Raw genomic sequence first — 15,637 nt, forward strand, 5'->3', positions numbered from 1 at the left:
ACAGAATAACCATTCTTTGTTTGGAGACTGAAAGCAGAAATTAAAAAATATGGTTCATATATGAAAACATTTTTTAAAAATGTCTCAAGGTCATATTATTGCAGTGAAACAGCTGAAACCAAAAAAAAAGTTCAACAAGGACCCTATTTCAGGGTATGATGAGTGGTGTGATAGAGCAAGCTAGATGACTGTATATTGCACCAAAAGCAATGAAATATGAACCAGGTGATTTCAGATCCATTGCTCCACGTGGGCTACATCACTGCTGTGACAGCAGGCGCTTGCTCATTTTAAGGCTTGGGGTATGCAGAATGATCAGTCCCTTAAGCTGTTACACATTGGTGCTTAGGTCTGCTAAGACTTAGCATAGTCATCTTTTTTCCCTTGGCATCATGTTGCTATTTACCATGCAGTCCAAGGTCTCGTCTCCAGGCTGTGCTGACCTGTCTCTCACTTAAATGGTCCTGTTATGCCAAATGGTCATACAAGTGCCCAAAGGGATTGTCACCTCAAAAGGTGTCCTGAAATATCTTGTGTGTGGATACAGTGATGATGGGTGACTCTGGGAAGATCTAGCTTGAGTGTTCCAGAGAGAACTGCCTTTTCACAGTGGTCAGGTGTTGAGATCATTGTGAAAAAGGTGGCAACATGTTTACTGAGCACTAGATCATTTTGAGGGCCTACTGAAATACCGCTCAGTGCCTTAGAGACACCTGGCTTGCAAGCAGGTTGCCTGTGTGTAATTTTCCTTACCCTTGAGCAATGCTGCTGCAACTGTAAATCGTTGTCAAGGTACTCCTAGAGCCCCTGAGGCTTGGAGGTGACACTTGCCAACAAGAGCTTGGGTTTGATAAACCCTCAGGCCGGGTGCCAGCCCTTTCCTGGAACGGTGCAGGAGGGATGTGTTGAGGACCTGACCCGTGTGAGGAAGCAAGAGAGGGATTTGGCCACTGCAGGGCACAATTGAAGGGGCACTTGGCTATCTCAGGATGGAAACTGTGCATGGGATTCATCTCCATGTTAAAACACAAATTAAGGTTTCTGCATGTAGCTGTAAATGTGAGCTAGTATCTAAGCTCCTGTCACAGTGGAGAGCTCATCCGTACAGTCAGTGGAGTATAGCAAAAGAACCACCTTACCTGAGATAGACACCTACTTTCTATCTGAAGAACTCTTGCAGCTCGGTTGATTGTATTCTTCATGTGGAAAAGCCTTAATAAAGGTGTTAACCTACTCTGTGTGTCAGTACTGCATTAGTTCATTTGAAGTGCCTTGAATTTAAAAGGGGTATATCACATCCTCAAAAATAAATAGAGAGACCGTCTGTTCCTCAGCTATAGGAACTCATGTAGTAAGACTGAAAGTGTGTATAGCTGTGCTGATGAGGTACCGAGGTCATTGCCATTGGAAGAGACCTTTGTGTATCTATAGGTCTGTGGTGGAGTCTGCTGGAAGAAGTTGTTGTGTGCTGGCTGTGGTAGAGGAAACTTCTTACTTGTGATGAACTGCATGACTTGTGCTTGACTGGAGTACTGGGAGGAACTGGATTTACATCCTTAGAAAAGATCATTTGGTCTTGATGAAATGATGTGGCAGATATGATTGCATATCTCTGATGGTGTTCCCACTGTCATGGAAAATAAGTGGAGACTGGTGCATTCCCTTCAAAAATGCCCATTGTTCCTACTACCATTTTTCTTTAGTGGATTTGTGTATCCTCTAGAGTTATATTACAGAGAGGAAGCCTTTATAAACAGTCATCTCTCTTTACCTTGATGAGTCCCCTAAAAATGTTGCAAATAGCTAAGTAATGTTTTGTGCCTGCAAAGCATCAATCACTGGATGACGAGAGGCTGGTCCTTTTAATTGCCATTAAGTACAGCAGAGTCTGAAAACTGACCAGATTTTTTTAAGCACCAGCAAAGGGTACACACTTCCAAGAGGTTTCTCTGTTAGTTTGAATGAGAAGTACTATTTTTAGTCACTAAGGGTTTGGCAGAGTTATGTCTATAGCACATTACTGATTCTGCAAGTGAAATGCCAATTAGACTGTTCTTTATGCTTATTTCTAAAACCTTTTAGAAACACTGAGAATTTGCTTTGGGATTTTCCCTAGACAGGGAAATAACTACATTTGTAGCTAGCAAAGATGGTTTCCCATAGACTCCAGAGAACTTCACAGAGAAGAAAAAAAGAATGTTACCTTTCCAATTACTTTAATCTTCAATATGCAAGGAGGAAAAATGCAAAAGCATAGTATAGATTGGAAGCAAATGGACAACAGAATTGAATGAGATGTGATATTGAGCCTTTTCCTGAAAGGGTAAAGGGAATAACTAAATTGAATTTAATGTTCTCCCCCTCCCCCCCCTTAAGTTAAATTTGCACTTATTTTCCTATGGTGGTTCATCTTTTGATTAGTAATGTAAAGTACTATGCATGTAATTGCCTCTCTCTTTGCTTAATATCTTATCTTGGTACATTGCAAGCTCAGACTCCATTAGTCTGTTTTCCTGGTTGTCTTACAGACTGAGAATTGAGGTTAATACCTCTTTAGTTTCCTTTCCTGATCCTTTAGGGGTGAAATCTTGGCTCCACCAAGGTCAATGCCAAAGCTCAGGTTGACTAAAGTGGGACTTGAATCCTCCTGAGAGAAGTGGGGGGGATAAGGGACACGGGAAGAAAGATATTTTCAACTAAACACTTCCAGGAAAAGTTTTTCCTATATGTATGAGTAATTTTAGGGCAGTTTAGATGCATAAAATAAGAATTTTTCTTAAACAGCTCTGAATAGTTTTGAAAAAGAGGAGTTGCAAGATGCTGATCATCTAATAATGGCTGATCATCTAATAATGGCTGACCATCCAATAATGACAGCCAGCCACTTAAATGTAAGAAATTAATTAAATTTTTTGCTGGATCAAGGCAATGATTGCCTTACACGTTTGGTTTTAACCAGATCAGTGTTTGGCAAATACTTAAAATACTGTGTCAACAGGCTTTCATTTGTATTTTAAAAATAATTGTTACTATTTGGTCTTCATTTCTAGTGTGCACCCTTGAGAGGTGGACACTGGAAGGCGGGAGAAGGAAAGGGTTTTCCATGGAAAAAGTATTAGAGTTGAGATATCAACAATCTAAAAGACATGCAGAAGAGCAGTACTGTTTACCTATGATGGCTTTCATGTGTCACGTTATTCTTTCAGATGAATAGAAAATGCTTTGCTTGAACAGGATGGCTGGGAGCAAGTTCTGTTAAGAATTATTATTACCTGTTCTTTTGTAACAGCGAAGTATCTGGATGACTTTGTCACTTCTATTTTTCTAATCACTTTTCCCAAAACTAAGGAACATAAATCATGTATTTGGCAACTCCTGACAACAATCAACTGATTAGTTTGACAGGCCTAGAAAAAGAAGAAATCTCTTGACAGCTATTATTCACCTAGTATTATTAGCCTGAACAAGCCTGATCAAGAAGGTGTATGATTGGCCAAATTATTTTGAGAAGTGTAATGTAAAATAACAAGAAGTAACAGCAACCATCACCTAAACGGCATGGTAAATTGGCATTATGGTACTGTTAAGCAAAATCATCATTTGCCAAGGTTTGCACTGAGGCGGAAGGTGTATTACTGTCATTAAAATAATTAAAGTATGTAGAAGATTGAGGGAAAACCCGAAGTCCCTTATTGAAAGTCTATGGTGCTAGTTTAGACCAGATGAATCTAAAAAAAGGATTTGTATAGCACATCTAAGTTGACATTACTGGATTTTGCAAATGTTTGGGTTTTTTTTCCTTCTAACATTTTAAAATATTACTACTTAATATCAGTTATTTACTTAAAACCACCTCAGTTCTTAAGGTGCAGCAGATTCTTACATGCTGTCTCTGTGATGACTTTTTTCCCAATTAAAAAAAAAAAAAGAACCTCTGTATTTTCCTTTGCAGTAATCACAGCAATAAACACAGAGAGATGAAACTGCCTACTGGCTTGAAAACAGCTCAGCTGCTGAATAAGAATTTCCAAAAAAAGTGAAAGTATTGTAAAGTTTTTGTTGTTTGGTACTTATATATCTCCCTTGGAGAAACTTTAAAGTTACCCTCCATCTCTTCATGGTTTTTAAAGAATAGATTCTTTCAGCCCTCGGGAAGATTATTTTTCCTTGTTTTCTTCAGTGCTTTGAAATTTAGGGCCCAAACCTTTTGTGTCCCCGGAGTATAGCACATCGTAGCTTTTTATGCTGTGAGTCCGGGCCAACTGACTTGAAGGGAGCCAGGGCTTTGTCTTTTTTTTTTCTTTTTAACTTTGCATAACAGCTGAGATTTTTCTTAATGGAGCCCAAAGGACCTTTTATGTTTATACAGAGCTTTCATCAACCTATGCAATTATTTGCCATGCTAATCAATGTTATCTCTCCAAAATCTGCTTCTGAGGAAAAGGAGCTCTTGATTGTGGGATTTTGGGGGAAGGGGGTGAGGTGTGTGTTTGTTTTTGAAGATGCACAGATCAGTCTTTATTAACATTCTTGGGTTTAGTGGCTGTCTTGTTGTTCTGTGCTGAATGGGTCTTATTTTTGATCTTCATCACTTCACCATCCATATCATGGGGGGGGAAAGCTTGCTAATCTTCTCTATTAATGTTTCATTGAAAGTAGAATGCTTAATAAATGCAGACATAATGAGGTCCAAATGTACTAATTACACTATTTTTCATTCTGATTCTTACTTTTTAACACTTCTGTGGCAAACCCACTGCTGTGTCTATCCAAACAGTGCTTTTCTTTAATCTAGGGGTATAGTATAGTGAACACAAATACATCATTAAAGACCATAGTGCCTCCCAGAGTGTTAGGGGACAGTATAGCTACATCAGAAGCTTTTCCTCATTGTTCATTTATAAATGCAAAAATAATAGTCCCTGTGTCTCATTGTATTATGCATATATTATATACAATGAGACATTGCAAATACATGATTTGAACATTCACATGAAAGGAAGAAATTTAATAAAATCCATAGGTGTTAACTCTGATTTGACTGGGACAAGATAAGCATCCAATGATTTCAGTAAAACAGACAAAGAGCAGATGTTTTCATTTCCAAACTGTTTGATGTACTACCATCACATAGTATAGCTTTCTCTCTTCAGGAAAGTCTCACACTTGAGTTGTATATTACAATAAGAATTAAAATGATGGGTAAAATTAGTCTTGTATTCGAGCCAAGTAGTTGACTTCAGTGTACACACAGGTAAATGGGCAGTGATGTTACTGCTCAGTAGATGAATGAAGGAGATGTGCGATTTAGATTCTTGTATTAAGCCATGAGTTTATAAAATGTCAAAATATACCTCACTGGCTCTAATTTATGCTAGGGTAGTTCTATTACAGTGGTTCAGATTGGAATTTATTCTTCCCCCAGCTGCTGACAGCTCTGACCTGGATTCTGAAATAGCGCTTTTCTTAACCGATCAGCTTCTAACAGTAGTGAAGGGTTCACATGTCTTTTCCAGAGCTTGCATGTGGCATCTTCTTGGCCCGAAGTGTTTGTGCTGAAGGGCTGGGGAGCCAAGAGCTGCCCTGAGTGTTCGTGTGCATACACGTGCGGCTGAATGAGCAGAAATGCTGCACAGACAGGTGTGCCTCTGACCTGAGTCTAGCTCACTCAAGCTAATCTAGCCAGCAAAGAGAGGAAGAGCGTTTAATACTCTGAGGTGTAAAGTTTTTTCACATGCTCAAAATCTCAATTGCTCTGCTGGTCAGAAATGCCTGTGTTTAAAGGTGCAGAAAACAAAACTCCTTGTTACCCTCCGTACCACCTCTTTCTATAAATCATATTTATGAAGTCTTCGTACAGTGCATTCTACTTTTAAATGCTAAAAAGCTAATATCGTACAATACTTAGCTAATTACTTTGAGTTGTCACTGCGAATCTATCCAGTGGTTAGAGACATGCACTAATGCATGGTGGGGCACTGCTGTAGTCATTTTGCATTGTTCCCCTGTTGCAGAGAAAGGTTTTTTTACAGTGTAAAGAAACCTTGGTAAATGTATGAATCAAGGTCAGTATTCCAGACTGGGAAGGATTCAAACACTGTTGTATTTCCAATAGTACCCATTTCTAATTAATTTTATTAACTTTTCAATTGTCACTAGAAAAAAGGAAATGTACTTTAAGTGATACTTCTGTTTTTCAATATTCCAGTCCAACATTTTCCTTATATTCAAGAAGTGCCAGGGCATAAAATGATGGGCATTTGATCTCAAAATCTATGTCCTGTGAAAAAGTTTGCCATGAATCAACTGTGTAAAATCCACAACATTTTTGTTATGAACTGCTATTCAGACAGCTAGTCTGTGCACTTTTAATCCTGCTGTCATTAGTGATTGGGTTTCACTCTGGCAGCTTATTGGACAGAAACGGAAAACTTCTGACAAGCTCCATAAAGACATGATTTTTGGCAAAAGGGACTTTTTTGGCAATTAAAACATTTCACTCTGCAATTGCGATCAGGGGCCAACTAGGGCAGACCTAGTTCATTTTTCTGTCTGACTTTTTTTTTTTTTTTTTAGCATTCAGAGAAAAAGATCAATTATTCTGGTAAATGTTCCTTATTTAAAAAGGCCTTGTTTAAAAAGGCATATATTCATTCGAAGAAGAGTGCTGCTTTGGAAATAAAAATGGCTCCAGGGGTAGATAAATTCATAAGTGGTGTAAACTCTAGTATCTCTGGTGGTGCCCTGTGGTGACTTAGCTATCTGTACTGTAACAGTGATTCCCAGATTAGGAGGTGTATTCCTGGTGGTTAGGAGTGAGCTCATGAGTTTGAGAAAATCAGCTTAATCTAGTGCTTACATATTTGGTTAAAACGGATAATGTGCCAGTCTATAATACGGTTGTAATGGCCAAACTCATTGGTTCCCAGAACATAGATGCTCTTCTTAGATAGACAAATATTTTAGACTTGACACCTTCTGCCCGCCATCCTTCCCCTCCTATTCTGAGAGCCTGAGGAGCTTCTTATATCGTTTTGCACAGTGCCTGCTGCTCTGAGATCAAGACCTCTGACAGCCTTGTTTGGGTGATTCAGGGACTAGGTCATTCTAATAAGAAATGCAAAATGTGGGGCAGTGTTGCCTCAGCTGTGCTGCAGACTCAGTTTGCTCTGTTCTGCAAAAGTCCCTCTTGGCCAACATTTAACACTGTGGCTGGCACAGCAGAAATTGCTCTGAAGCCTGGTTCACACACGTTTGCTCCATAGGAACAGCTGGACTCCTCTTTTGTGCTGCTAATAAAAATTCTGCATGCTTAAATTGATCTTGCTCTCAGAAATGATTTAAATGCTCCATAATAAAGTGCCATTTGAAACTCATGGGGTTTTTAAATCTGCATTTATAGAGAGAGCGTGTGTAATAATGCACAGAATACCCAAAGGGAAATTTAGAGTGACATAGTTACAAGTACTTCTAGGGTCTTTCGTGATTTATGATGTCAGTAAGACTCAGCTGTAATTATCCACATCTTCATAGCTTTCCATTTTTTTATTTACTTTGTCATATATGAATTTTGTTATGAATAAAAATTAACAAGAGTTGGCTACAGTCTAGAGGTTTGAACTTTAAAATAATAATAAAAAATAATAAATGCTTCACATAAAGATTAACATTCTGTCTCGATATTTAAGGTTGTTTCTCCCCCCTTGAAATGGAGGGAGAGAGGGGGAAGAAGTGAGGTTCTGAAGTGGGACCATCCCCTTCAGCTGCAGCATTAATTCCTGCTGGCTTCATCCCTAGCCATTCTTCATGTCATGTTTATACATGCAGTACATATTCTGCTGTGAACTCTTTAATGTGCCATTCAGTAGCCATATTTGAGGACAACCATTTGGTTGAAAAATTGCTGCAAAGATGGTCCGTGAACCCTCAGATCAGTGCAGCACAAGTGCAGTTATGGGGAGACGCCCCGAAGTGTGAAAAATCCTCTGTTACGAGTTAGGAGTGTTGGTCCTCTCTTGTGTAAGACAGTTGGGGAAAGCAGTTTTCAAGGTGGAGACTGAGGGACACTTTGGAAAGGAATCTCTTTTGGAGGTGGAATGCACACCTGCTGATGGAGAGCTTCAGGCACACAGCATTGGTGTGCAAATCTATCTTCTCCAGTGCCATTATAAGTGTAGCCTTTTGCCCTGAAGTACAGTTACTTAGAATAAGCACAGCTTCTCTTTTTTCTTTTTTTTACAATGATTTTTTTATTTCGATGTTTCTTGTTTCTTCTTTAACTGTGCACATGGTGCAGTTATGCTAATGGTGTATGCTTATGGCCTCAATCAGTAAAGCCCTTAAGTGGCTAAATGACTTTAAACAGCTTTCTTTGATCTCAGCTGTACTGATGTATGCGCTTCTGTGCTTTGTTAAAATTGGACCTGAAACAGGCAGCAAGCTGAAGATTTTGGAGCAAGAGCAAAACCATACCAGGTCCAATCAAATTTTTGAACCACGTTCTGGATTTCAAAGCAAGACAGAGAAAACTTTAGTCAAAGGGTAATAGAGTAGAACATCTTCAAGGATACAAAACTACTTGTTCAACCATAAGTAGGTTATCCCTAGTACAAGAGCGTATTACCTCTTGGAGCTCTAGAGCCAACTTCACTCACTCAAGAAGTCTGTGGCCAAAAATGAGAAGAAAAACATGGCAAAAGCGTTTTTCCATCCACAGCTGCCTGTTCTTGTCATCTGCTCCTCTCCTCTTCCCTACACATCTTCCTTCTACTTGAAAGCCGCCTTTGTAGGCAGTTCAAACACAGATATTGTCATTAGTGAAAAGCTTTCTTACCGCCCCCGGTGCCAACTTCACTGTTTATTCCTTTTGTTCCACTTTGATGATCCAGCTTAATAAAAAAACACAATAGATGAAATAGCCATATTTAAAGTGGTTCTGGTTATTCTGGAGCTTCTTGGGTATGATAAATACTTTAATTTTGCATTCAAGTTTTCTTTTAAAATAATTTCTTTTAAAATATTTTGGACCTGAAATTTATTTCTCCTAGAAGTTGTTCTCCTGAACTCTGCTAGATAAAGCATGGATGAAGATCGGGTCCCTGCAACAGTGTAATCCCAAGAGATGTATTGCTCACTCTGGTGGGATACAGTGTTGGAGACAAGGAAAATACAAATAATTTGAGGTTTGGAGGGTTTGGTGTGCTGGCCAACTGGAGAAAAAGAAATAAAAGGTCTTGGGCTGACCTAAAAATGAATGTGCATTTTTGGAATTGTTGGCAAAACAGAAAGTAGAAACTTGAGTTGTAATCTATGTCCTACACAGTGGGCCGTGGTTACTCATCAGGGAATTGAGAGGAACAAAGTTCATATCGCATCTTTACCTGATTCAGAGCAGACATTCTTCCTCGAGAAATGTTATATTGAATTCCAGTCTGCCTTTCCTTGTCTTGTCCTCTTAAAGCTGCTCCATGTTATACAAGGATTTAAATGACTAAATCATAAGAAGACAGAAAGAGAAAACATATATTCTGGCTATGACTCTCACAATGGAGTGAAGGGGAGATACTGTTTTCATCCAAATCCTAGTGTGTACTATAGTAGGATCTATTTATCTGCCTCTACCTAGAATGTGTGTAGCCTATTCTGGTTTTGTGGCCTGTGCTGGAGTGCTCTTGGAATCCAGTTATGTTAGTTAAAGTATTTGAAAACTAGTAAAATAACATGTTAGCACTTCCAAAAACAGTTATTTTCTTCCTTATTTTTATCCATCTTCCAAGTACAACTAAGATTAAGTGGTTTTGAGTAGAGAGATTTTGTACATAAACTTTTTCTTTTCTTTTTTTTTTTTTTTTCCACTCCTCATTCCTCTGTCCCGAAGAAGAAACCTGCTTAGCCATCCTGGAAACACTCAAAATCTGTTGTTTTGCCATGAGTTTTCTGTACTAAAAACAATTTAAGCAATGCAAAGTGAAGAAAGCTCCTCAGTGCTTCCTACTGGCTTCGTTGTGGCCAGAGCTGTGAGATGATGGAAGCACTACCAGGATTTCATCCATGTGTCAAATTCTGCCCTTACTTTTAACCCATGCAAACTTGCTGGAGTTGAATGCTACAGAATTTGGCCCCTTAAACCTGTCTGCTTCCTCTTGCCTTTCTTTCCTTCTGTCTCAAAGGAAAGAACTGAACTCAGCTGGAAAACTCGACTCTCCTTGAGTTGACAAGATTTTGTTCCCAGGAACTTTCATCTATATATGTTTTCAATCAGTTCAAAGCAAGCTGCGTGTGCCTACACATGCAGAGCACTGGATGCTTCTGTAATCTCTCCACGGATGCCCAATGGTAGCATGCAATGAATATGCACAGCACTTTCATTAGCAGCATATAGCATGAGGTATTTTTTCTCTTCAATGGGAGACTATGGGGCAAGTCTGCAGGCTGTGTGAACTGGCGGTGGATGGATCTACCCTGATTTACATCATCACAAGTGCTGGGTTCAAATCTTCTGACAGTGTTCTCACTGTTCACCACACCAGCCATTGCTTTGTGAAGCATCCACTGAAGATCTAATACTACAAAGAGAACTCATTTTCTTTCAAAATGTCCCTAGGACTTCTACAGGAGTGTCCGCTATATTGCTTTGCAGCTCCTACATCTCTTAGGTAGTATCTTGGGTAGGATTAGTATGAACTGTACCTGAGAGGGCAATGGTAGGGCAATACTGGGTGAGTTGTCCCTATCTATGTCAAAGGAACTGATTTAGACAAGAACAAGAAGGTAACTAATAGATGCTTTAAACTTGGTGGTAAAAGACAGACTCTCTCAGGTGCTTTGAATGCTGTACGTCATCCAGACTTCTCTTGAGACCGTTTAAAGTTATTTGCTGCCCCCAAATCCTCTAGAAACTATTACCTTATATGAAACGCAAAGCCACTGAATTCTTTCCTAATGACAGTCATTCAAAATGGATAGTTTAGAAGAGTTATAGCTAGCCTTATGCCAGGGACTTTTTATAGTGAAACAAGACCTAAGCAGTACCTTTCTTAAGTATACCTTTCAATCAACATCACAAAAACTGCCTCAGTCTAATGGGGGAGAGAATTACACAGGAGAAAGGTAATAATTTTCTTTTCTCTCTTTGCCTAAAGATATCTATACTGACCATCCCATGCTGAAGTAAAATAGGTTTGACACCACGGTGTGCTGATTTTAGTAAGAGTGGCATTTGTAATCAAATTCTCTGTGTTCTTGTCTAGCTCCACCAAACCTGTGATTAACTGATGATACAGATATTGGTGATTGCACAAAGACTTTATTTGCATTAAATATTTGGGCCACAATTGTTTTAATTTAAGATGTTAGTGTGTTTGAAAAGTGCTTTTTGTCTGTTCACTATTTTTTTCACTTGTTTCTTCCTTATGCTCCTGTTTAAATGTGTCCACAGGACTAAAAGTGTTTAGTTACTCAGCCAGGAATCAGAAACATGGTTATGGGGCCTAAGTGATGAATTACACAGCAGAAATGGTGCATGGAGAAAGTAGCTCCCTTGTGAACAACTTACAAGCAAGAAATTGTTGACTCGCACTACCTGAACACTTACAAGTAATTAATCCAGTCACAAGCATCTGGATTAAGTTTTTTTAAGTTGATGTAAATTTTACAACTATTTAAGGCACCGTCCCTTTATAGATTGCTTCAGATTTATAAGGCTTTCCTCAATATCATAGAGTTAATGGGAAATATGAATGTTAAACTTGCAGTAGGCTGGCAGTGAGGTGGCTTCTCTTCAACATGAAATGTTCTTAACCTGGCACCAGTGCAGGTGTCAGTGTGTCTCCTTTCTATGAGCCTACGTGGAAGAGCCTTCCATTTCGATGAAGCTCATGTCAGCAGAGAAACCAACCTCTGATTAATTTAATTTGGGTATATATGCATGCTCTCTCTCTGAACTGCAACAGAATCCAGAAAGCCATACTGCCAGGACATCCAAGATTTTTGTCAGATGTCTCTGACTGGTTCATTTGCATAAAATGAAAGCTGAGGTACTTCTACGGCCAAACATAACACACTCTGGCTAACAAGAATACCTGTAACACACAGTTCAAAGTTTATTAGTGAACTTTTACTGAACAGCCTCTGGCACTTAGATTTGTTTTCCATTGGCGAGGGAGTGTGGAAGTAGCTGCCAGGCACAACTTTCACAAACCTGCATATTTTCAGGATGTTTAGCAAATAGTCTCTGCCTCTGGCCAGGTCCTTCTTGAGCAGCTTTGAAGCTTGAGCCTGAAACAGGCACAAGACTGGAGAGGTGAAGGCTACAAAAGTAGAGTACACCCCCTGCATGCCTCAGAAGATGTAAAGGTCAGTTATTTCACTCTAAAATGAGTATAAGGTGCTTCCTGTGTGTAAAGTTTGATCCATCTCTCTCATTGCACTTCACGTGGTTTCCCTTAGTACTTCAAACATACAGAAATGGTTTATGACAGAGTTAAATTGTTTAGTCTCTCTTACTGGTAAGCAGATGCAGTCATAAGCTATCAGCTAGCCCAATATCACACGTGGCCTCGAGTAGACACACCTATTTGCATGAAATCTAGCCACAGCAGCTCTAGAGTTTTCAGAAGGTCCTGAAATGCCTATGAATTACTGTAGGAAAAGGACATGAGCTAATAGGAAAGGGTATCTGGACAGCACCTCATCAATATGTGTCTCTGTCTAGAACTGGGGGACAACGCTTCACAAGACCTCTATCTCCACAGCTGGGTGTTGAAGAAGAGACCTCGTTCTCAGGAGTAGTGCTGACATTCTTAGCTTTTGGTGTGGGCTGATGAAATTCTACCTCTTGATCTACATGTTGAAATGTGTATATGGGGCTTCACCCTGCCTCTTCTGAGAGTATCCATTTAGCCACAGCACTGCTTTCCAAAATGCTGTAGGATCGCCATGGGAGCCACAGGGGAAGGCTTGCCTCAGGGTAGCAAGGTAATTAACCTTTTCTGGTATCCTAAATTTCTTCTGAGGTTGCCTTTATTCCTTTATTAGTTGTACTATGGTCTGTTAGGTTGCATGGAGCAGCTTGGCAGGATGACTATACCCAGGCTTAGTTGACAATGTCTTAGTGGAATTAGTACCTGTGGAAAGGAATGGGCTCAGACCTTCTGCTGTTTGTGAGTGGCTCTTCTAGCACTGTCAGCATGAGGAGCCCTCTTGCAGCTGCCTCACCTGGATCATCCTGCACTTGTGGAAAAACTGTGAGGGGCATGCCTCGAGTGAGGGGACGTCACTGTTCTCCCATTGCAACCCCTTCAGAAGAGCGCAGATAACCTGGTCAGTTGTCCTCTGGGAAGGAAAGGAGGATCACCCATACTAAAACCTACTGTGGCTCCCACTCATAATAATGAATTACTGTGTTCTTTCCCTCCCACCTCCTCTTATATCTACTACTTTTGAATGATGGAGCAATTTTTAAATGGTCATTCCTGCTGTTTGCCATGAAGAGCAATTCCCAAATCTCCACCATTTAAAAGTCCAGAGTAAGACACATGACTTCTTTGTTCTGTATCCTCTGTTAACAGCACATCGATTCACTTCAACATTTCAGACATCTTACACAGGAAGGCTCAATATTTTCTGTTAAGGGTTGAAGGAAACAGTAAGCTATTTATTTCCATCTCTGAGCTCTGCAAGGGCCAATGTTGTGAAGAACCAGTGTGTGCATGACTGCAACACCAGCTAGCAAAGGCTATATACCACACCAGAGCAGTGCTGTTACTGACCTCCAGCCAGACTACAGGGCAGAGCTAGTGCCTTTTATTAGGCTAGATGTTTTTATTTTATATGCTTAAAATAAGGCATTACCTCTCCCTACCATCCTTGTCTCACCTCACCTTTGATCCTTAGACTGCTATGTTTAAAAAAAAAAAAACAAACCCCTACAAAAACCTCATTCCTTTTTTCCTCCCAACAAAATCTTTAAAAGCACAAGGAGTGATATGAAACATGAGGAAGTATTACCAGATAGACATATTGGCAGTATATTCTGGCTTCCTCTAGCCAGCTGTGTCATTCTGCCTCATCTGCAGCAGCCTTTGCTTTTCCAGTCAGAAGTCGATTCAAAATATGTTGCAGATGATGATAAATTGTGGAGGGATTTTGCAATATGGGCCATTACTCACTGGACAATAGATTTAGAGACTACTGAGCTCATTTATAGGTCTAACGAAACAGTAAGACATATTATCTCCACCAAATTATGTACTGGTCTTCCAATAAATGCAGCCCAGTGATCCCTGGTAAGGTAATTGTAAGCAGCAAAGAATACATCAGCACAAAGCACTGATTCTGCATGTCACGGTAATATAATTTACTGGCCCACGGGATTCAGAATTACTCTATTTCTCTTCCCCAAGACAGACAGCTATGAAAAGGAGGATGGCCTTGCGGTTAAGGACTTGGATGCTGAAGATGCAGTCTCAGTTTCCAGCCCTCTCTCAGGCTTCCTGTGTGGCCTCAAACAAACCATTAATGCCTTTGCGTTTTTCTTCTCTGTCAGTAAGATGATGATTATACTAGCAGGAATGATCTGAACTGGACTGAACCCAATCCTCCCCCCCCCCCCCCCCCCCCCCCCCCCCATCAAATCTGTAGTTTCCTTACAGCTTGATATTCTTTGGTTTTACACCAACTGCTGGCTGACAAAGATGCCTAATCCATTCAGTATTTACAGAAGTACAGTGGTATTTCATTTGGGGTGTCTTTATTGAATTCCTAAGGAATGCAGATAACCCAAACACCCTCTGAAGTCAACGGTTAGTACCATGTGCTGAACATCCATCTTGCCTTCTGGAAGTGTTCACCTCTCCCTCCAGTGACTGCAGAGGGACATCAGGATGACAAGACTCCAAATCTTGATGTGAGAAAGGCAGGCAACTGGCTTTCGGCTGCACTGGACCTGCCAGGGTTGGAGGCAGGGTCCCCTCTCCGAGTGTTGCTGTCAAGTTTGAGATGCTTTGAGGAAATGCTTTGTGCTCAGCAGATTTTTCTATGACACTTTGCAACCAGCTCTCTATATAGAAGTACTCCAAGTGAAAAGAAAAACAGCATACAAAGCCTGTTCAATAATCTGCTGAAATACTCCTGTCTTGCTCTGTTTTTCTACTCACCACAATCTGTGGGATTTTCAGAGTTTTTTTTAATAGAATGTAGACCCAGCTTCCTAATAATAATTATCCTGTTTTTTTCATTGTGACATAAACAATAGTTTATTTTCTGTGTGGTATGTGAACTCAGTCCAAAGTCCTAATTTTTCATACTCTACTTGAGGAATATTGCAAACCAGATCGGCATCTGAACTTCTTTTAGCCCCTAATTTGAGAATTTGAACGAAGCTCTCCATCTGAAGACCCATGAACTCTGACAAGCTCTGGGTCCGAGTCCAAGCTTTGTATTATCTCTCTGGTATCAATCAAATCGACTACAGGAACAGCTTCAAATGTAATCCCTCTCTTCCCATGCCCCTTCTTCATTCCTGCAATATCAAGCCAGTGTTGAGGATATTTTGACATGCTGCCAGCTGTGAGACCATAAAGAATGGTTAACCCAGCCTGGCTGGTGACCTTCTCACAGCAGACAGCACTAGTGACAG

This window comes from Haliaeetus albicilla, chromosome 21 (assembly GCF_947461875.1).
Source record: "Haliaeetus albicilla chromosome 21, bHalAlb1.1, whole genome shotgun sequence".
NCBI lineage: Eukaryota > Metazoa > Chordata > Aves > Accipitriformes > Accipitridae > Haliaeetus > Haliaeetus albicilla.